Consider the following 22,023-nt stretch of genomic DNA (forward strand, 5'->3'; position numbering starts at 1 on the left):
CTCTGCCTGGGAGGGGGGGGGGGGGGCGGGGGGGGTGTCACCAATCCCGACACGTGATCCCGTTTGCCCCTCCCATTTAACCGCAGATGCCGCGCGTCTGTTTCAGAGGCCCCGCCTCCCGATGATGTAACAATCTCTTCGCGCATGTTCACAGTCTCCGGCTGGACGGTGTTATCCTCTCCGCTCAGAGTTGAAGTAGGTCGGCTGTGTTATCGGGAAAGACTTTCGTCTCTTCCGTCGGGATCACTATCTGCGGGCCGAAGATATCACTTTCCCATCGGTGAGTATTGAGACCGATCCCGAGCGGGGAGATCCGATGTTGGCCGTGAGCCCCGAACTGAGGGCCAGGAATTCATTTGTTTCCCAACTATCTGGGCTCGTCAGAAATGTGTCAACTCCACTTAATCTGCATTGAACGATCCAAACCAGGAGCCCAGGCTGTCTGTTTCTGCAGAATTTAAATGTAAGTCCCGCCGACAGGTCACGTGAGGTTGTGTGCCGCAGATTCGCCCCGCCCTCCGCTTTGTGATGCAAGGTCACGTGGTGTGATTTTGGCCACCGAGTCCCATCAACTTCCCGAACTCGCTCCGCTTCCAGAGGCTCCTCGCATTTGTCCTGGAGCTTTCTGGCTGTTGTGTCTTCTCCCGGACTGTGCTGGGTGAGAAAGGAGAACGTCCCAGGTTGTGGGAATCTTTGATTTCACTGCCTGCTTTACCGAGGACTGATCTGGATCCAAAGGACTGTGCAGATCCTCGCAGTTACCATGCAAAGCGTGAAGTGTCCGGATGGGAAATTCTCTATAGTGTGTTGATAAAAATTTGGTGAGGATCAAAGTATATATAACAAAGTGCTTGTTGTTTCTTCTATCTTTGTCATTTTTGTATAATTAATTCAGTAGCTGCGGTGTGTTCTGACGTCTCTGGACCGGCTTTTCCGTGTTTACAACAGTAGAAATAGACCCGTGAGTCTGGTGTTCAAACTGTCACCAGTTTGTCACTCGGTGGAAATCAGGCAGAATCTCAAGTTGCACTAAAAACTAAATGTTTGAAGTCATTCTGACGAAACGTCATTAACCTGAATTGTAAAGTTTGTTCCCCTCCCCGCAGCTGTTCCTTACCTGCTGAGTGTTTCTGGTAATTCCACTTTCTTTTTATTACATTTAACCTGGAAATGGAAATGACTCGATCTGTGATAGTAGATCAGTAAAGAAAGCAGAACTTTTCCCTATCAATTATCCTGGTACCAGTTTGTCTGTTATTGCTGGGAATGTGTTCAGTACAGTTGTTGCTAACGAGGTTCACATGAATAATCTCAGGAGTGATCGGCTTTATGTATGAGGAGCATTTGATGGTTCTGGACCTGTGCTGGATGGAGTTCAGAGGGACGGTGGGGTTTGTGGAGGCGAGCTTTGGTTAAGTAAACCTACCGAATGCTGAACAGCCTGGATACAGTGGACATGGAGAGGATGTTTCCATTAGACGGAGAGTCTGTGATCTGACAGCACAGTCTCAGAATAAAGATGCTTCTCGTTAAAATTCAGTTGCGAATTTTTTTTTGCCATTAGGTGTCCGATGTGTGGAATTTGTTTCCACAGAGGTTGGTTGAGGCTGCGATTTGGGTATATTTATGACAGAGATTAATATATTCATGATTGCTAAGTGGCTTCAGGGTTACAGGAGGAAGGCAGGAATACGGTGTTGGAATAAAAATCAGCCGTGGTTGAATGGTGGGACAGACCAGATGGATCAAATCACCTAATTCTGTACCTTATGTCTTACCATGACTGAATGATGGCTCCTTTTTATCCCATATTCTTTTGTATCATGTGAGGGACAATAAAAGATTCTTCACTGAGATCATTATATCTGCCTTCAACGTTTAAATTTCAGTGAGTTTTGTTCTTAGTAACATTAAGCAGAAATGTTTGGTTCTGCTTTTTATTGTTAATGTACTTCATTATCTTTCATGTTAACGTTAGACCTGCAGTGAGAGATTTATTGGAAGAAAACTCACGACTGAAGACGAGGGAACAGCAACATGTGAACCAGCCCGAGGATTGAGAGCATCAACTGGAGAGGACCCATCTGACTCGGAGATTCCAGTGATTCAGTCAGGAGAAAGTTGTGTGAGTCTCATTCATTCAAACACTGGTCCTTTAGACATTACATACCTGTACAAGAGAAGGTAGGAAACAGCTGGAGTGAGACTGAAGAACCAATTATGCCTCTGTCAGACCCAGTTGCAATCATTGCAGGTCTGGTACTGTTCTTCCAGCAGCCCAGCCGTTTGAAACCAATCCCATTCTGTGGAAGTCAAATCCGGAGAGAGTCACTCAGAGACTGTATTAGTACAAACTCTTTATTCTAAGTACCCGGGGCTTACTCAGTTAGCCACTCCAACAGGAATTCCCACCCAATCCACTAACTGACTAACAATTCCCCTTCACCACAGATATATCCATCCAGATACTCCGCACACAAGACAGGCTGGAACCAAAGTTATTTACTACATGATAGGCTGGAGCCCCTAAAGACAAATTACAAAATAGTCATAATGGCTTACACACGCAGAACAGACTGACGCTGTCCTATCTCTGCGCATGAACACACAAGGAGATAAGCATCCTGAAACCGTAGCTAGCTACCCTCAAGAAGAAATATGGCTCAGCATGGCTTAGTACATCTATTGATCATCAGCAGTTTCTTTCAGAAAAACAGGCTGCTATTTTTTAATGAAGTGTTAAACCATCCTTCATCATTCCCTCCTTTTTGATCATTACATGAGCAACAAAACAGTAATTTTTTACAGAGAAAGCAACCAAGTACAGCTTTGACTTCTCAGTGAGAAAAACTGCATTCAACAGTAACTATAACAATGATATGTACAACTATTAGGACATAATGCAATATCATGCCCCACATATTACAAACAGGCCTTTGAAGATCACCATTTCGACCCTTCCGTGAACCCGTGTAAATCCTGCCCTACTTTCTTGATGCTGTCAATCTCCTAGGCAGTGTGCTCGGAGAGAGATGTAGTGTTATTAGACACATCAGGGATAAAGGTGCAGCATTCTGTGTCAATAATAGCACAGGTTCCCCCTTCTCAGCTGGGATAAAATCTAAAGCCGTAAGATACTGTACGACTGTTTGCCAGATTGCAATCTTTTCAGTGGGTATTTCTGTTACTTGGGCCTGTGTTTCTGTCAGGGCCCCTGCAGTGTTGTGGCCAGCTCCTCAAGTGCTGTAGCCAAATTTATTATCTCTCATGAATTCCCGGCTACTCCATAGGAGAGAAAAACTATCATCAAAGATCGCTCAGTCTCAGTTATTCCTTTCCACTGCTGGGCACCTGCAGTTATGGCCAGGAAGCATGTTTCCCAGTGTAGGAAGTTCTGTTTGGTGGGGGCCTGAGATACATCTGTCAATACACTGTGAATGTCAGGGCCCCTAGTTCTACCCATTTGGCATAAGTGTGACAGAGACAGAAAAATCTTAACTGGATGCTGGGGTGAGCCCTCTCAAAGACATAAACACAAACACCACTGTTACGCACCCGTAATGGTTTAAATGAACCAGCAGCTATAGAGAACACCTGGAGTCTAGTTTTGATGTTAAAAGCACTGTCTTTATTAGTATCTACTTGTATAACAACTTAAGCAAAATAATCTAAAGTTAAAGGTGTTATGAGTACACATATGTGTAAATATATCTCCCAAACCACTGAGCTCTGGGAATACCAAGCTCAAAGTCTTGAGATGGTGAAGCATAAAAGTTCAGTTAAGCCATGGAATAAATGACGAGAGAGATATTTTTAATCCAAGGTGAATGTCGAGAGAAGGCAACTACATTGAATTCCACAAATTTCACAGTGGTAAAACAGGATAATGTCGCTGTAGGTCTTATCCATTGTTGTTCTAAATCCACATACGAAACATCACCAAAATTAGCTTATCACAGGGATAAGTCTTCAAAGGGTTTGACCACCCAAGCAAGGGTTAACGCACAGGTAGATTCTGCAAGGTACTCCCAATCCAGATCCAACACACAAAGTATTACCGACAGTGATTTCCACAGAATATCCCTTCTCACAAGTGTTTACCACATGTAACACCCTGGGTCGCCTCAGGCTCGCTCAGCTCGTTCTTGTCTAGGGGGAGCAGCCTTCGGCCCCGCCAAACTGGGTAATCAGCTGGTGTGGATGCTGTGTGATGTCCCCGCCTCGCCCACAAACAGACAGTACACCATATGCGATTAAATGAGTACAATTTATAAAGGTTACTATAACTAAGTGATTAATAACGATACAGTATATATGAAGAGAAAATTAAAGAAAAGGCGCCAAACTTATCAAAGTCCAAACCACTTCGTGCACAACCGTTGGAGCTCAATTTCTGAAGTCTTCTGGCCACCATTCGATCCCCTCCGAACTCCTCGACTCTCCAAACAGCTCAGGACCCTCCAAACTCCTCGACTCTCCAAACAGCTCAGGACCCTCCGAGTGGTCAACCAAGCACATCTAGCTTCATCCCCCCCCCTCCTTGGAGAATCTCCCGGCCTCGGACCCCCCTTTGTGGTCCGATCCTCGCCCAGCTTAGAGCATTGTGTCCTCTCTCTCGACCCCCTCGCGCCGATCTGCCCAAAAGCCCGTCAACAAAAGCTTACAGACTCAGAAGAAAGAACATTAATCCCCATTTGGTTTACAAAGGAATACCATTCTCGTTATCAGTAAATTAGCATTCCTGCTAGTTAACAAAAAGAAACCCTTTCCCAACAGTAACAAAGAAAAAAGAAGAAACCCCCTTTACACACATAACACACCCGAATCCAGCTAAGGGTTAACAGAAGTGGTAGCCTCGAAATAATCCAACAAATTCCCATTTGGATTATACGAATTATCACCAACAGTGATTGGTCACAGGGGTACCTCTTCAAGTGAATTACCACATCCAGGCAAGGGTTAGCACAAGTGGTCCTCACAGGATACTCCCAAACCAACAGATCCACTCCACTGGATCAAACAAAGTGACAATCCCACATTCGGTATACAATGGATGAATAATCCTTGATTCAATGAAACAAACTGGGAAGTGTAAACACGCTGTGTGGTCAAATATTTCCAGCACACGTTCGTGCTCTCTCTCGCTCTCTCGCTCGCGCTCTCTCTCTCTCTCTCTCTCTCTCTCCCCCCCTCTCTCTCTCTCTCTCCCTCTCCCTCTCCCTCTCCCTCTCCCTCTCCCTCTCCCTCTCCCTCTCCCTCTCCCTCTCCCTCTCCCTCTCCCTCTCCCTCTCCCTCTCCCTCTCCCTCTCCCTCTCCCTCTCCCCCTCCCTCTCCCCCTCCCTCTCCCTCTCCCCCTCCCTCTCCCCCTCCCTCTCCCCCTCCCTCTCCCCCTCCCTCTCCCCCTCCCTCTCCCCCTCCCTCTCACCCCTCCCTCTCCCCCCTCCCTCTCCCCCCTCCCTCTCCCCCCTCTCTCTCCCCCCTCTCTCTCCCCCCTCTCTCTCCCCCCTCTCTCTCCCCCCTCTCTCCCCCTCCTCTCCCCCTCCCCTCTCTCTCTCCCCTCCCTCCCCAAGAAAGCTGGCATCACTCAGGCACTATCTCTTAAAATGACAATCCACGGCAAGAAACCTAGAGGTTCATCACTCTCCGCTATCAACCAATACAATTTCCTTTAGTCTGAGAGAGTCCTTCTACTTAGTTCCTTCAGTAACATCTTTGCAGTCTCTTCAATGTATTGCCCCTTCAGTTTCACAGCCGTCGGAGTGGTCAGTAACACTTCATATGGTCCTCTCCACCGAGGTCCAACTTTCCCTCAGTCCCAGTTCCTGATCAGGATAAATTCCCAGGTTCTATGGTGGGATAGTCACTCCTCTCTGCAGGGTAGTTCTCATCCTTGTAAGCCTGTCATACCTGTGAATGTAACGTTTGGAAAATTTTGGTTAGTTGGCATATTTATTTCCCCATCTCTTCCAATATCTAATTTTGCTGGTAGGCTTTCTGGGAGCAATGGTGCACAAGGTCTTGGTCCCCAGGATATCCTCATGGGCCAACCATGAATGTTTTAAACTGGTGACAGGCCCGCTTTCCCCTATGTGGTAACCTTTGTGGAATAGGGCTAATGATCGGACCTTCAACCAAGTGAGTCCAGCCTCCACCGTTAGTTTGGCCAATTTACCCTTCAGAGTGCCATTGGCTCTTTCCACTCTGCCAGCGGCCCGTGGGTGGTGTACACAGTGGAATTGTTGCTTGATAGCTAGTTCATTACGTACCCCTTTGTTTACTTTCCCACAAAGTGTGGGCCATTGGCAATTCAATAAAATCAAATTGTAGACAGAAAAAGGTCCACCTGTCAAGGGACTCGTACCCGCTGTGCAGGGTGCAGGTTACCTACCATTCCCTCCTTTCCCAGGGGTGTTAAATCATGTATATAATCAGCCAATATTGGTAATAACTGTGTAGGAACACAAACCTGTCCCGCTGGGGTAATCCAAAAAGCTAGATCAGGGTCTTTCTGGCACCCCCATCTGGAACCACAGTTTGCGCTCTTCCTCAGAGGCGTCCCCCTGAAAATTACGTACCTCCCTCATGTCCGGCAAACCCGTTCTGCTTGAGTCACGGAGGATTGCTTGACGGGAACCCGAGGAGGCTGCAACTACTGAGGATTGTGCCGCACTTTTCACTGTCTGATCTGCTAGAGCATTGTGTTTAGTGACACAGTCGGACATGCGTGTGTGGGCCGCACATTTCGTAATAGCCAAAACTCGAGGTAGCTGTAGAGCGGTGAGTAAGTTGTTTACAAAGGTGGCATTACTAATGGGGTGGCCAGAGGAAGTCAGGAATACCCATGTTCCCAGAGAGCCCCATAGTCATGTACAATTCCAAATGCATAACGGGAGTCTGTGTAAACGTTCCCACTGTTGTCTGTTGCTGGGATACAGGCACGAGTCAGAGCAAACAGCTCAGCCTTCTGGGCAGAGTCAGATCCTTCAAAAGAAGCTTGCTGAACAATTTCACTGTCTGTCACTATCGCATAGCCAGAATATCGTTTCCCTGCTGGATCCACAAAAGAGTTTCCATCCTCATAAAATTGCTTTGGGCTAGAGGGGGATATTGCAGAATGGATGGGAATGTCTGTCCTTCCTTCACAGTGACCTGGACAGGGGGACAGTTGGTGCGACCGACTTCATGGCCTGAATTTGCTCAGAGATGTGGTACAGCATCTTGGGATCGGTCAATATTAAAATTGTGTCTCACCAGATGTCCCGCCTTCACCTCAGACTCCTTCCAGTATCGGAGTTGGTCCGCAGCCAAGTCTTGCCAGTCTCCCTCGGTGCTGGAGGCTTGTTTCCTCAGGGTGTAGGCAATGAACTCTGGGCTCTTTGGCTTGAACCCAGGGCAAACACTAACAGTGGTATGGGGAACCACCAGTTCTGTCTGTCACCAAAGGAAATCCGGAAATTTGGCCAGTAATGCACTGCCCACTTTTCCTTTAACCTCTCCAATCACCATGACCGGGAACTTCTGTCCCTCGAGGGGTGCATAACATTGGCTTTCCTCAGCTGAGCACCCCGTAGGGTCAAAGCACAGAGTCACGTAGGGGTCGGCCTCTGGCAGAAGGGGTTCAAATGCAGTGGAGTCCGGATTGTGCCCACAACAAGGGGGGTTGGAAATTGGGGAAGCTGTCAGTTGTTCACCTGTCACAGGGTCACACTATTGCCTGTGCAGAGAATCTCGACTTCCAACAGACAGAGCAAGTCTCACCCTGCTGGATTACACCCCCGACTGCGGGGTGCTGACTGTAAATGAAACCACACACTGGTTCCTGTGGAATTCCACCTCCAGTGGCTGGTTATGTGAATACATACATTCCATGCCTTCAAACCCAGACAGAGTGAATGTTGTGTCTGATAACTGCAATCCCTTTTCCGATACTATTTCCCAATTGAGAGTGGTTGTAGTTGCCCCTATATTAATCATGAACGGAACTGGAATAGCAACAACTGTCAATATTACACTGGGCTCTTCCTGAGGGATGGTACTGATGGTAGGAAGCATCCTTGCTTGTCAATTTCTAAACGGGTAGTTGTCCCCACCTGTCTCTTGGTCGGTTTCTGTTCCCATTTCTGATCCCCAGATGTAGCCCACTCATATCCTTCTTCCCACTGAACATATTCACCTTTAATATTCTTTTCATATCTTTTTATTATTATTATTTAAAAATAGCACAAGTGCATCGAAGTAACAACACTTACAATGCCTCATAAAAATTATCTTAAGGATTGAAAAATTTGTGAATTAAAAAGAAACCCTTTGGAGGTACAACCCCGGTGCCATGCGTCATAAAATAAGCTTCCAAAAATAAAAATCAAACCACCAAAAAGAAAGAAAAGATATATCAAAAAAAAATTACATTTAGATCGTGGAGTTAACTGAAATGATAATAACGAGCAGATGAGCCCCATCTCTTCTCAAAATCAATTAAAGGTACAAAGGTTCGACTTCTAATTTTCTCCAAGACGCAGCATCACTTGAGAGAACCATTGTGACAAAGTAGGAGCTGATATACCCTTCCATTTCAGCAAGGTGGCCCTCCTAGCTATCAATGTAACAAACATGTTGGTGAGACACAGAAATACAATGGATATTTTGAGGAATTATTCCAAAAAGCATAGTCAATTTATTAGGTTGTAAATTGATTCTGAGTGCTTTAGAAATTGTCGAAAAGACTGACTTCCAAAACTGATTTAATATTGAACATGACCAGAACTTATGTGTCAGTGTGGCTATCTCATTTTTACATCTATCACAATACTTGTCAGCATTGGAAATATTTTTGGAAGTCTCTCCTTCATCAAATGGTAACGATGTACAATTTTAAATTGAATCAGTGAATGACAAGTACAGATCGAAGAAGAGTTAACCAGCTTCAGAATCCGTGTCCAATCCTTCCATATAAAAGGGAAATTGAGTTCCTTCTCCCAATCCTGTTTAATCTTAAGTAAAGGACGCTTATCCCTTTGTAATATTAAATTATAAATTCTTCCAATAGAACCTTTCAACAAGGGGTTCATATTCATAATAGTATCTAACAAATCAGCCTCCAATATGTAAGGAAAATTACTTAAATATTTTGTTAAAAATGTCTAACTTGAAGATATTGTAAAAAATGTGAATATAAGAGAGAATACTTACCGACAAATTGTTCAAAAGACATCAATCTGCCTTCTTTAAATAAATCCAAAAAATAATTAATACCTTTATTTTTCCAAAGTAAAAAAAATTGGAACACTCCAAGAAGGTTTAAAAAGTAATTACGATAAATTATACTACAAAGTTTAACTTTTTTAAGATAAAAAAATTGCGGAACTGGATCCAAATTTGTAAAGAGTGCTTAACCACAGGATATAGGTTTATATTAGCAACTTTAGCTAATTGTATAGGTAGAGTAACTCCTACTAACGAAGTTAAATAAAACTGTTTCACAGCTCTCAGTTCCTGGTCTACCCAGATTGGCTGATCATTCCTATCAACCCAATAAAACCAAAAGGACATACAACGCAGGTTAACAGCCCAATAATACATTTATAGATTAGGCAAAGTGAGACCATCATCCTTTTTCAACTTTTGCAAATGACGTTTACTAAATCTTGGTCTTTTATTATCCCAAATAAAAGATAGAATAATAGAATCAATCCGATCAAAAAAATTCTTAGTAAACAAAAACTGGAATATTCTGAAATAAATATAAACATTTTGTTGGGCGGAAGCAGACATTTTGCTTGCTTCCTCTGGAATAATCCCAAAAATTGCTGTAAGTGAATTAGGTTGAACATCCACATGTATAACCTTAGATAATTTTCCAAACACATCCCTCCAGAAATTGTTTAAACTTACACATGACCAAAACATATGAGTTAGAGTAGCTACTTCTTCAGTACATCTGTCACAAATAGGGCTTATATTAGAAAAAATGTGCGCCAATTTATCTTTGGACATATGGGCCCTGTGTACTATTTTAAACTGAATTAAGATATGGCATTAACAGATAGGTGAATTATTGACTAAATAATAAATTTTACTCCACTGATCATCTGAAAGTGAATGTTGAAGTTGTACTTCCCAGGTGCATTGAACCCTATCATTTGGCGACATGCGAGCATTCATTAACTGTTAATAAACAATTGCTATTAATTGTTTTTGAAAAGGTCTAAACTGAAAAATAGCATAAGCCAAATTTAAAGAGCAGGCTGAGGGGTAAATTGGTAAAAAATCACGTTAAAAATTCCCAGCCTGCAAATATCTGAAAAAATGTGTATTAGAGATAACATATTTGTCCATTAACTGTGAAAAAGACATTAAACAGTCTTGTAAAAACAAATCTGAAAAAGTCCACTAAAGGAGGGAAATTGGCTTTTTAAAGATCCTGATATTTTTTAGTAATTATAGCACCTAAATATCTAAAAGAATCCATAACTTTAAAAGGAATATTATCATATATAGAGACAGATTCATTTAACGGAATTCACTTCTACTAAAATTTATTTTATATCCTGAAAGGTCTCCAAATTAGTCATATAATTTTACCAAAGCAGGAATATATTATTCAGGCTTGGATATATATATCAATAAATCGTCAGTGTAAAGAGAGATCGTGTGCATGGTCTCATTCACAAGAATCTCATGAATATTTTCGGCTTCACAAAGAGCAATAGCAAGGGGCTCTAATCTTAAGTTAAATAACAAAGGACTTAATGGACAACCTTGGCTTGTCCCCCGTGATAGCTGAAAAAAGGAGACCTACAGTTATTAGTGACAACAGTAGCAATTGGAGCTTTATATATCATTTTAATCCAATTATTAAAATTAATACCAAAACCAAATTTTTCTAAAGCGTTAAATAAATATTTCCATTCAATTCGATCAAATGCTTTTTCAGCATCCAAAGATATAAGGCATTGTGGAGTTTTAGAAGAAGGTGAATATATAATGTTAAATAATATCCGAACATTTGAGAAAGAATAATGACCCTTTATAAAGCCTGTTCGATCTTTAAGAATGATTTTACTCAAAATACTCTCCAACCGATTGGCCATTATCTTTAAGTGAATCTTAGCATCAACTTTCAACAATGAAATAGGTCTGTATGAGGGACAAACAGAAGGATCTTTATCCTTTTTGAGAATTAAAGAAATAGAAGCTTCATAAAAATTAGAGGGTAAATCACTTTTCACAAAAGATTCTTTAAACATCAACATATCTGGAGAAAGCAATTTTCCAATTTTTTTATAAAATTCTACAGGATAACCGGCAAGTCCCAGGGCCTTACCAGACTGCATTGAGAAAATAGCTTTATGAATTCTGGATTCAGTAATTTAGGCATCCAGAGTTTTTTGATCCTCAACAGAAATTTTAGGAAAAGCAATCGTTCGTAAAAAAAAACATTCATTTCAGAAGAGTCTACTGGACATTGAAATTTATAAACTTCAGTATAAAAGTCTTGAAAAGTCTTGGTAATTTCTTCATAATGCCGAGCCAGGGTACCATCTTTTCTACGAATTTTCAAAATTTGCCTCTCGGCTCCAGCTGATTTTAATTGAGATGCAAGTAGTTTATTATTTTTATCTCCAAACATATAAAATTGGGTCTTTAACTTCAATAGATCAACTTCAATTGAATGCGTTAATAATAGGTTATATTATGATTGAAGTTGCACCCTTTTTTTAAATGTCAATATTAGGGTAAGTCACATAGATATTATCTCAATCTTTAATTTGTTTTGAAATTTTATCTAATTTTGCTTTAGCCTGTTTTTTAAGTTTAGTTGAATAAGAAATAATCTGACCACATAAAAATGCTTTGAATGTATCCAATATAATTAATTTAGACATACCACTTATATCATTAAAAAGTAAAGAATTCTTTAATCTGGCTTTTGATAAAACTGATAATGCCAGAGCTTTGCAATAAAGTCTGAGACATGTGCCATGGTGGACGGCCAAAAATGTCATCATCATCATCAAAGGACAAACTCAAAGGCGCATGATCAGATATAGCAATAGCGTCATATTCACAGTTTTTAACATTAGGCAAAAGACAGGGATCAACTATAATATAATCAATCCTTGAATATATTTTATAAACATGGAAAGAAAAACAATATTCTCTGTTATCAGGGTGTAAATGCCTCCATAATTCGATCAACACAAAATTGGTCAAAAAAGAGTTAATAACTGACGCAAAATGATTTGGAAGTCATTGATTAGTTGAGCTCTTATCAGTCATAGGATTTAAGCAACAGTTAAAATCCCCACCCACTAACAACATATACTCATTTAAATCTGGCAGTAAAGCAGATATTTTTTTTTAAAAAAGCAGGATCATCTAAATTAGGACCATACAAATTAACCAAAACAACCTTTCTATTACAAATCACTCCTTTAACAATTAAAAATCTACCATTAGAATCTGACCTAATGAGGACCATTATCCTCTTGAGTAAATATATTAGATTTAATAAAAATAGACGCACCCTTACTTTTGCTCTGAGAAGTAGCATGGAGTTGTTTTCCATTCCACCAGCGAAAAAATCTATTTTGATCTCCTGCCTTATTATGCGTCTCCTGAGCAAAAATTATATCAGTTTGGAACCGATTAATAATTTTAAGTGTTTTTTGTTTAATAGGATAATTCCAACCACGTATATTCCAAATGATTACATGAATCCATTTAACTGCCATACTATAATTTTATTCTAATTTACTTTATACATGTGCAGAACACATACCAATACGGGATTATCAAAGATGGCAGTGATGAAGAATAAAGCCAGATAGAAAACACGCATGCTCTGGAACCACCCAATGGGGAAAAACATTCTAAAAAAACTTTAAACCCACCCACCCTCCCAAAAGCCTGAAAAAAAGGCAAGTGAACTAAAGATAGATGCAAAGACATGGGCTACTCTGTTGTTCTCATCTCTGCCTCCCCCCAGCCAGTACATAAAATAAATAAAATGACCTTGCAAGAAAGACAGTAAAGTCTCAACAAAGGAGAGTCTTTACATTCTATCATGTGTTAAACAGAAAAAGAACCAAAATAACATAATCTTTAATAGAGAAAAGCCAGCCCCATCTTAAGTTTAGCTTTAAATCCCTAAGAAAACTTTAAATTCAGTTATAGGGCGCTATAATAAAACAGATTAAAAAAAGTTAATAGTATACTTAACTGATCTAAATTGATGAAAATATTAATTAGTAAAATCATAGTAACTTAACCCTCCCAGATAAATATATAAAAAGAAACCCTGTTGGTAGAAAAAAAAACTACCAGTTAGTAATTTAAGAAATAACAAAAAAAATCAAACCAAATATTAGATAAAAGGAACAAATCCTATTGTCCTCTTTTCTCAGTCAAATATGTAATTAACCATTTAAACAGTCAAACTTGATCCGTAAATGTTCTTTCCAAACAAAAATCCAATAGGATGTAATGATGAGCAGGTTTTCTTTTCTTCTTTTATTAATCTGTCAATGAAATATCCAAATAGCCTTCATATATCTTCTTTTCGTAGTGTGAGTAATATACAGATAAACAAACAGCTTTTCAGATAGTTCATTCAGTAGTAACGTCAGTGGTGGTGACAGGTATAGCCTGGACAAAATCCAGCTCGACTTTTGGGTCAAAGAAAGTACATGGGGAAGAATTAGGAGGAAAAACTTTCATTCTTGTCGGGTAACTCAAAGAGGGGAATCGTTTCTTATCATATGCTTGTTTCATTACCAAAGCAAATCTTGCTCTTTGTTCCATTACTTCTTTTGGATAATCTTCGTAAAAACGGAGCTCAGACTCACTGAATCTGAAAACTCTGTTTTCTTCCCTGTCGCATTATTTGATCTTTTATTTTAAAGTGATGAAAACAAGCCAAAACAGATCTTGATCTGGTTGAGTCTTTAAATTTCGAAGTGGACAGCCTGTGTGCTCTTTCAATAGCAAGTAGCTGTGATGAAATAGTCAGAAATAGATCATGAAAGAGCTTACCAAAGTAAACAATTATGTCTCCATTTTCAGCTCCTTACTGCAATCCAATGATTCGTACGTTGTTTCTGCGAGACCTAGTTTGCAAATCAATAATCTTATTAACGATTTTTTTCCAAACAGGTTATAGTTTCAGACAGTTTTTGCTTAGTTAACTTCAATTCCTCTTCATGATTAGTAACTTGAGTTTCCATATCTTTAAGTTTTCCCAGAAATAAGTTCATTTCATTATATTCTTTTCCAGTTGATCTTTAATTGCCTTATTCTGATCTTGAATTGATTTCAGTGTCCGAACAATATCTTCAGCCCATGATGGCATTTCATCAGATCTTTCCTTCGATGTCTTTCCTTTTTCATTACCTTTGTCAGTAGGTTCATGCAGATTCTTCCCACTTCTCGTAGACATAGACATGTCACTCCCCTTCAAGAATCAGCAATTAAAAATTTGAAATTCAAAATTTAAGCTGTGAGCGGGAGAGAAAACTAAGAGCAGCACAGAATTAGTGCTACTCCATCGACAGACAGAGACAGTCTCCATTCACCTGTAATATTAGTTCTCTTCGGGGTTGATAGGCATTTGAAAGCCCTGGTCCAATGATATGTCAAAGCTCGTTGCATTCAATTTTAGTCATTGTCAGGCCAATCCATATTATTTGTTAATGCTGTTGGCTAACTTAGTTGGTAAGCATTGGAGCAGTAAGACATTAAATTGGGGGGGGGGGCAGATTCCCATCATTAAAGGCTTGGTCTCCTAAGAAAGTGCTTTAGCAGGCCACAAAACTCATACAGTGTCGATATGCCAGACATGGGTTCGGGATTCCATGTTTCCCTATCAGTTGTAACTTTAGACTGACATTCCTGCCTTTCTCTCCTATGTAGACCGGCCTTGGTTTGCTTACGTTGTTTTTCCTGCTGTTGTTTTCGGTGCCCATCCATCCATTCATGCTCTGTTTGTAACGTCTCCCAAACTTTGGTGTTCCTTCTGCAGTACTTACCTCTATCCTAGTGGTCGCCAAGCTGTTGATTGTGATCGACTAGTCTGCTTTTGAGATTTCCTCAGTAGATCCTGGGAAAAGGGAAGAAAGGAAGAAACTGTTGAGAGATTGTTCCCGGGTTGTGGGGTTTTAGTTCCATTTTTTCTACATGCGTGTAACTCCCCCGCACTACACAGTATACTTCAGTGGTCCCCAACCACTGGGTCGCGAGGAAACAACATGAGTCAGCTGCACCTTTCCTCATTCCCTGTCAGCCCACTGTTGAACTTGAGTGCACGCGAGGTCATCAGTCGCCGAACCGCAGTGACACTCTCATGCCAGAGATCACCAGTTGGCCTCGGGCGGCCGGTGGGAAGTGCCGTCACTACTGGCCTGGAGTGCTGCCTCTAAACCTGTTTAGCACACTGAATGTTCGTGGGGAATCTGGTGCTAAAATATTCACCGTCGACCTAATTCGGGCTCAGCGTTTCATAGGTATCAGAGCAGCTACCATGCTGTGATCTGATGAAACAAACTTTTGTCAGCTGATAGGTCCTACAAGGGGGGGGCGGGCGCGTGCCCTGTTACACTCCTTGCTCAGTCGGTCACTCTCTCCAAACTGTCTACCACGGCCCCAGCACAGGGACCTCCGGCCCTGACATTGTCCTCTCAACCAACCCACGACCAACCAAACCAAGCCAAGGCATCTGGTGGAGGGCGGGCAGGAGGCTGTCCAATGAGGCAATGAAGCCCTCAAATCTGCTTCGGTACCCCGAGTCCAAGCACCCTGCACTTAAATGCAAATGTGTTGAGTTTTTTCAGCGGAGAAAACGTGAGCAGCACGGGACAGAAGCTAAGTGCCGAGAGGCGCGAAAACGATATTACGGAATAGACTGATCATAAGGAACCTGCTTCGAGTATCGCTGTATCCCTATCGTGGTTCACACCCCCACCCACCCCATCCCCCGTCAGCCGGTCCGCAAGAATATTGTCAATATTAAACTGGTCTGCGGTGCAGAAAAAGGGCGGGTGCCCCAGTGTTTATACATTATTTCTACTTCCAGGTTGTGGGGTTTTATTTCCGGTCTTTTCTGCCCTCCTGTGCATGCGTGTAACTAATTGATCTGGGTCGATCTTGCATTTTAGTAAGGCCAAGGTAGGGGATCTTGGGCTTAAAATGGTTGGTGACCACGACTCTATCCCTTTATCACATGCATTATTCCTCCAACTTGCTGATAATATACTGTTCCACTTTAAAGGTATGTCACATATGGAATTTATTCCAGTTAGCCAAGGATTTCCTTCTACGCCACTGTGTGGTGTTGGGAAATCATGTACAAGGCAAGTTACAGCAGTAGTTTGCCATTGCCTTCTGCTGGGTGAGTTGTTTTGTTCACCAGCTCTAACCCAGCACAGATGAAACAGTGTAAGGGAGTCGGCTGGATTCGAACTCGGGACCTCTTGCCTCTAAGTCCAACGCTGAAGCCACTATGCCACCAGTGGCATAGCCAGCAAAGTTCTGCTTTACAACTGCCTTTTCCTTCCATTCCCTTTTCAACAATTTCCACTTCTTTCCTCAATTCATTATCCAAATCAAATTTACTGCTTGTTCTCATGAGATAATAACCCAGGCTCCTGCACCCTCCCCCATCCGTGGCCACATTTTGTTCCCCAATTTCTTATTCAGCACTGCACTCAACATTCACAAATATTTTTCCTTGTCTGAAGAACTCTCACACAAATTGTGTCGGGCTGCTGCTGGCCCACTCGTATCAATCGTCTGCAATTGACCAGTGGTCTCTAAGTAATTTATTGGGCACAAAGCCTCCTGCTCAATAAACAATGAGATAAATGTACCCGGCTGGCACCTCCTGCTTAATGGATGAATTTACCTGGCATGTCTGCCTCCTGGCCACTTAGTAAAATTTTGCCTACCTTATACAAATCTCCCAACAAATTCTTTCCTGATCCTGTCAAGTTATGTGATCAGCCTTGAGTGAGGCACCGTACGTCCAAAGGAACTAACGGTGAGTGACAAATACCCATTGGGCTTCCTTTCGGTCTCCGCAGTCCCCGGAGTGGTCCAGATGCTTACTCAGCCCGTCTGCTTGGCACTACCTATATTGGGATGCTGTTCATGATGCCAAATGTTAAAGTTGAATCTGAATAAAACTCAGGAGACCAGCTTCTTATCGACGCCATGGTTTATTGTGCATTCAAATGCCTGCAGGAGTTTTGAGACCCAGTTGTCAAAGGGGAGCACTGCCACCTTCTGACAAGTCGAATGACTTGGGTTACAGCCATATATTTATAAATAGTACATCCCATACATTAATATTGCAAGATGTTATTTGAACTGGCACACACACTAAGTGTGTTGATGCAAAACTTAATTACTTAGATAACAGAGTTTGGTTTTAATTATAGATGGGTGGACTGTCCAGTCCTTATCAGTTATTCCCTTTGCAAGGCCCTGACTTAATTACAAACAGATGTTCATTCCTGTCCCTATCAGTGAGTCCTCCTCCAAGGATACTCACAACAAGGATACAATGTATAATCTTATCAGCTCTCAATGTGTCTCTCTGCAAGCCACAGAGAACGGGTAATGAGTCTGTCTTAGCTAAACGCTGAAGACGGAGTTCACCAGTTCAAAATTCCTATTCATTCCAAATTATTCTTTTACCCAGAGGTTACACAGGTTCAAAATGAATTTTTTATATACCCTTAATTCGTCAGGAGGGTTCAGGGGAAATCTTTATGCCCAATATAGAAACTGGTGTTACCTGTGTGTATTGTGGCAATGCAAGAGGTGCTGGAGAATTTGTAAGTGGGAAGAAGTGGAGTAATATTTGCAAATCTGACTTTTTAAAGCATAATTTAGCAAGCAAACCACATATGGGCAATATGCAAAAGCTTTGGTGAGAAAATCCTTCATTACCCGTTACAGGCCTACTACATAGGTTGTGTGAGAGTGCAGATGAACTCGATCAAACCCAGGGGAGATCAAAGTACTTATCAACAGTGATTTGCTAGCTGTGAAAGCAATTACCTCTCTGTATAAAATTTACTGTGCACATGTCACCGAGTTAAAAATAGTGCACAGTACAGGATTTGAGTGCACAGTGGTCATTACAAATTAGAGGGGACATTGGTGGGAAGGTGGTGAGACCTCCAGTGTCCCTGATGTCCTCACCTACAAGATGTGCACCCTGTACGTTAAGGAGATGGAACCTGAAATGGATAAATTCCGGATCATCTGGGAGTTGGAGAGGGTGATAGATATGACATGAAGAGAGGTGAGTTACACCCAAGGAGCAGGACACAGGAAACTGGGAGAGAGTCAGGAAGGGGAATGAGGTTAAATAGCCATTGCGGAGAACTCTTGTGCCCATCAAACACAACAAAAGGTAGACCACTTTAGAAACTGGTGGTGAAGGGGATTACCTGACAGTCAAAGGGGTGATAGGGGATTCATTAGTTAGGGGAACAGAACAAGAGGGGACTGATATCCAAGTGGTAAGGCATGCTAGTGCTAGTGAGGGTGAAGCGGGTGATGTGGTTAAAATAAGCTGTAAGGGGAATGGGAGCCAGAATGACCAAACAGATAATGGAGAGGGTGAATTGAATTGAATTGACTTTATTAGATACATACTTCATAAACATGAGGAGTAGAAATCTTTATGTTATGTCTCCATCTAAATGTGCAATGTGCAATTTATGGTAATTTATGATAGATCGTTTGTACACAGGACAGTCAATATAACATCGAAATGCAATTGTATCAGCATGAATTAATCAGTCTGATGACCTGGTGGAGCCTGTTGCTCCTTTTGCTGTGGTACCATTTCCTGGATGGTGGCAGCAGGAACAGATTGTGGTTTTGGTGAATTTGGTCCCTGATTTCCTTTGGGCCCTTTTTATACACCTGTCTGTGTAAATGTACTGAATAGTGGAAAGTTCACCACTACGGATGTGCTGGGCTGTCCGCAACACTCTCTGAGGTTTCCTGCAATTAAGGAAAGTACAGTTCCCATATCAGGCAGAGATGCAGCCAGTCAGGGTGCTCTCAATTGTTTCCCTGTAGAAAGTCCTCAGAATTTTGGTCCCCATCTCCAACTTTTTCAACTATCTGTGGTGACAGAGGTACTGCTGTGCTCTTTTCACAACACAGCCGGTATGTACAGACAATGTAAGGGTGCTTTGTAATGTTTATGCCGAGGAACTTAAAGCTGTTCACCTTCTTAACCCCAGATCCATTGATGTCAATAGGGGTTATCCTGTCTCCATTCTTCCTGTCGTCCACAAACAGCTCCTTTGTTTTTGTGACAATGATGGAGGGTTTGTTTCCTTGACACCAGTCAGATGTTCAGATCATAGATAGATTCAGCAGTTAGATGGTTGAGCCTGGTGCAATGAATGTGCTGAGCTGTGTATATCACAATGCAAGAAGCATCGTAGGAAAGCCAGATGAGCTCAGGTAGGGAATTATGATATTGTAACCAATATTGGGACTTGGTTGCAGCCAACAGTCTCAGGGATTTAGAGGAACAAATTTGTAGAGAGATTGCAGACCATGCCAATAAACAAAAAGGTTGATTCAGTAAGTGATTTTAACTTTCCACATATTGACTGGGACTCCTAAACTGTAAAGGACTAGATGAGGTAGAGTTTGTCATATGTGCCCTTAATCAATACGTAGAATTCCTGATGTAGAAGTGTGCAATAAGCTGTTAGGAAATGATCAGGGCTGGTGACAGAAATTAGTGATCATAATGCCATGAGATTCAAAGTAAATATGGAAAAAGAGAGGTCTGGACCACGGGATGAGATTCTAAAATGGAGAAAGGTCAATTTTGATGGTATCAGAAAGGATCAGACAAGTGTGGTTTGGGACAGGTTGTTTCCTGGCAAAGGAGTACCTGTAAGTGGGAGGTCTTCAGATGTGAATTTTTGAGGATGCAGAGTTTGTATGTGCCTGCCAAAATGAAAGTTGAAAGGTAACTGGTCCAGGGAACCTTGGTTTTGAAGAGAAATTGAAGCCTCGTATATATTATTTCACTAAATGCCTCAGACTGTTGGGTGCTACCGAGACCCATTAATGACTACAAGTCATAATTCCACGCACTGAGCTCATCTGAATTTTTTTGTTGTCTTTTGGTTTCTCAAAGCTTCCGAATATTTGTTCTTTTGTTTGCCCTCTCTTTGACATTTATGTTGGCTCTGGCTTCTCATTTTAGCCACAGTTCTGTCCTCCTGTCTTTCTGATGCTTCCACTTCTGTGGAATCACTCAGGTCCCAAATTGCTCCAGAAACTCCAGCCACTGCTGCTCAATTGTCACTCCTACCCTTTCCCTTCCAAACAAGTTTGGCCAGCTTCTCTGCCATATAAACATGGAGAAGTTCAGTAAAGAAACAGGCTATTTGTCCCATCTAGTCAATGCCAAAAAAGCATTTAAACTTGCAGTGCGATCTGGACCAGCTGGCAAAATGGTTTGAGAAATGGAAAAAGGAATTTAATGCAGACAAGTGTGAGTTGTTGCACTTTGGTCTGACCTACCGAGGGAGGTCTTTCACAGTGACTGGTCGGGCACGGAGGAGTGTTGTAGAAGAAAGGGACCTGTTGTAGAAGAAAGTCCTTAATTCACTGAAAGTGGTATCACAGTTAGATAGAGATGGAAGGGAAGATTTTAGCCCAATGGCCTTCATGAACAAAAGTACTGACAACAATAGATGAATGTTATGTTGACTTGTAGAAAACATTGGTGAGGCCTAATTTGGAGTACTGAGTACAGTTTTGGTCACCAACCTACAGGAAAGATGTAAGGACTTTGAAAGAGTTCAGAGAAAATTCACAAGGATGTTGCCAGGTCTGGAGTACTTGGGTTATAAGGAAAGATTGAACAGGTCAGGACTTTATTCCTTGGACTGTAGGAGATTGAGGGGAGATTTGATTGTGATAGAGAGGCATAGATAGTGTAAATGCAAGCTGGCTTTTACCACTGAGATGGGGTGGGAGTACAACCAGAGGCCATGGGTTAAGGGTGAAAGGTGAAATGTTAAGGGGAATATGAGGGGAAACTTCTTCACACAGACAGTCATCGGGGTGTGGAATGAGCAGCCAGCTCAAGTGGTGCATGCGAGCTCAATTTCAACATTTCAGAGGTTCATGTAGGTACCTGGATGGTAGGGGTATGGGAGTGGGCAGTTTAAATAGTTTAGCACAGACTAGATGGCCCAAAGGGCCTGTTTCTGTGTTGTAATTTTCTACAAGAATGTGAAATATTACAAAAATTCACTCTGTCTTTTTAACAGTTGTGCGGACCAACCACTCACCTCAACAGGAATTTTTAATATGGCATTAAAACTGTGGCACTTTACGTTAATAATACATAAAAGAAAATCCTAGATGCACATCAAGAAAGACTAATTGCATGAGACTGGTTTTGTTACTGTGGGGCCAGGCACCCATGCAGCTCAGCAGGAACAGGGAATAATACCAATGGAGAGAGTCTAACTCCACCAAGGTACAAATTGGAGATGACAGAAATGCCCCATTCTTATAGAAACAGGAAGAGCATCAAAGAATTGATGGTCATTCCAGATACCAGCACTCTGCCCAGTCAGGAGATGATTTCTCTGTCCAACTTGGGTAGAACCTCACTGAAACAGTGCGATACCAGGTCAAACCTTGGTAACTGAAGTAATCTCATCTGAAATGTTGTCCTACACCCATTGATGGATTTTGTAAATCTTTTTACAGGTTAAAAACAAGAAGGAATTTGTCTCCAGGAAGTTCAAACACGGCACACCTGTTTTGTTGTCTCTGTCTAGATATTTAAGGAGCAAGGAATTCAATCGACCATCCTTCCTGCTCAACTGTAGGGAGGGATTTATTCGGTCATTTGACCAACTGGCAACCCGTCATTTTACACAGGAGAAAGGCTGTTCACCCGTTCAGACAGTGGGAATGGATTCAGTCGGTTATCACAATTGAAGGTACATCAGTAATTTCACA

The 22,023-nt window shown here is 41.8% G+C and overlaps 1 long non-coding RNA gene across 1 annotated transcript; it reads left to right on the forward strand.

The window, feature by feature from the left end:
- Positions 1 to 146: 146 nt before the first annotated feature.
- On the forward strand, positions 147 to 21,812 carry LOC132388837 (uncharacterized). The gene is made up of 3 exons (XR_009510354.1): positions 147 to 280; positions 1,979 to 2,125; positions 21,769 to 21,812. It is a non-coding gene; the product is annotated as an uncharacterized LOC132388837 (long non-coding RNA).
- The last annotated feature ends 211 nt before the right edge of the window (positions 21,813 to 22,023 follow it).

This window comes from Hypanus sabinus, unplaced genomic scaffold, assembly GCF_030144855.1.
Source record: "Hypanus sabinus isolate sHypSab1 unplaced genomic scaffold, sHypSab1.hap1 scaffold_423, whole genome shotgun sequence".
Lineage (NCBI taxonomy): Eukaryota > Metazoa > Chordata > Chondrichthyes > Myliobatiformes > Dasyatidae > Hypanus > Hypanus sabinus.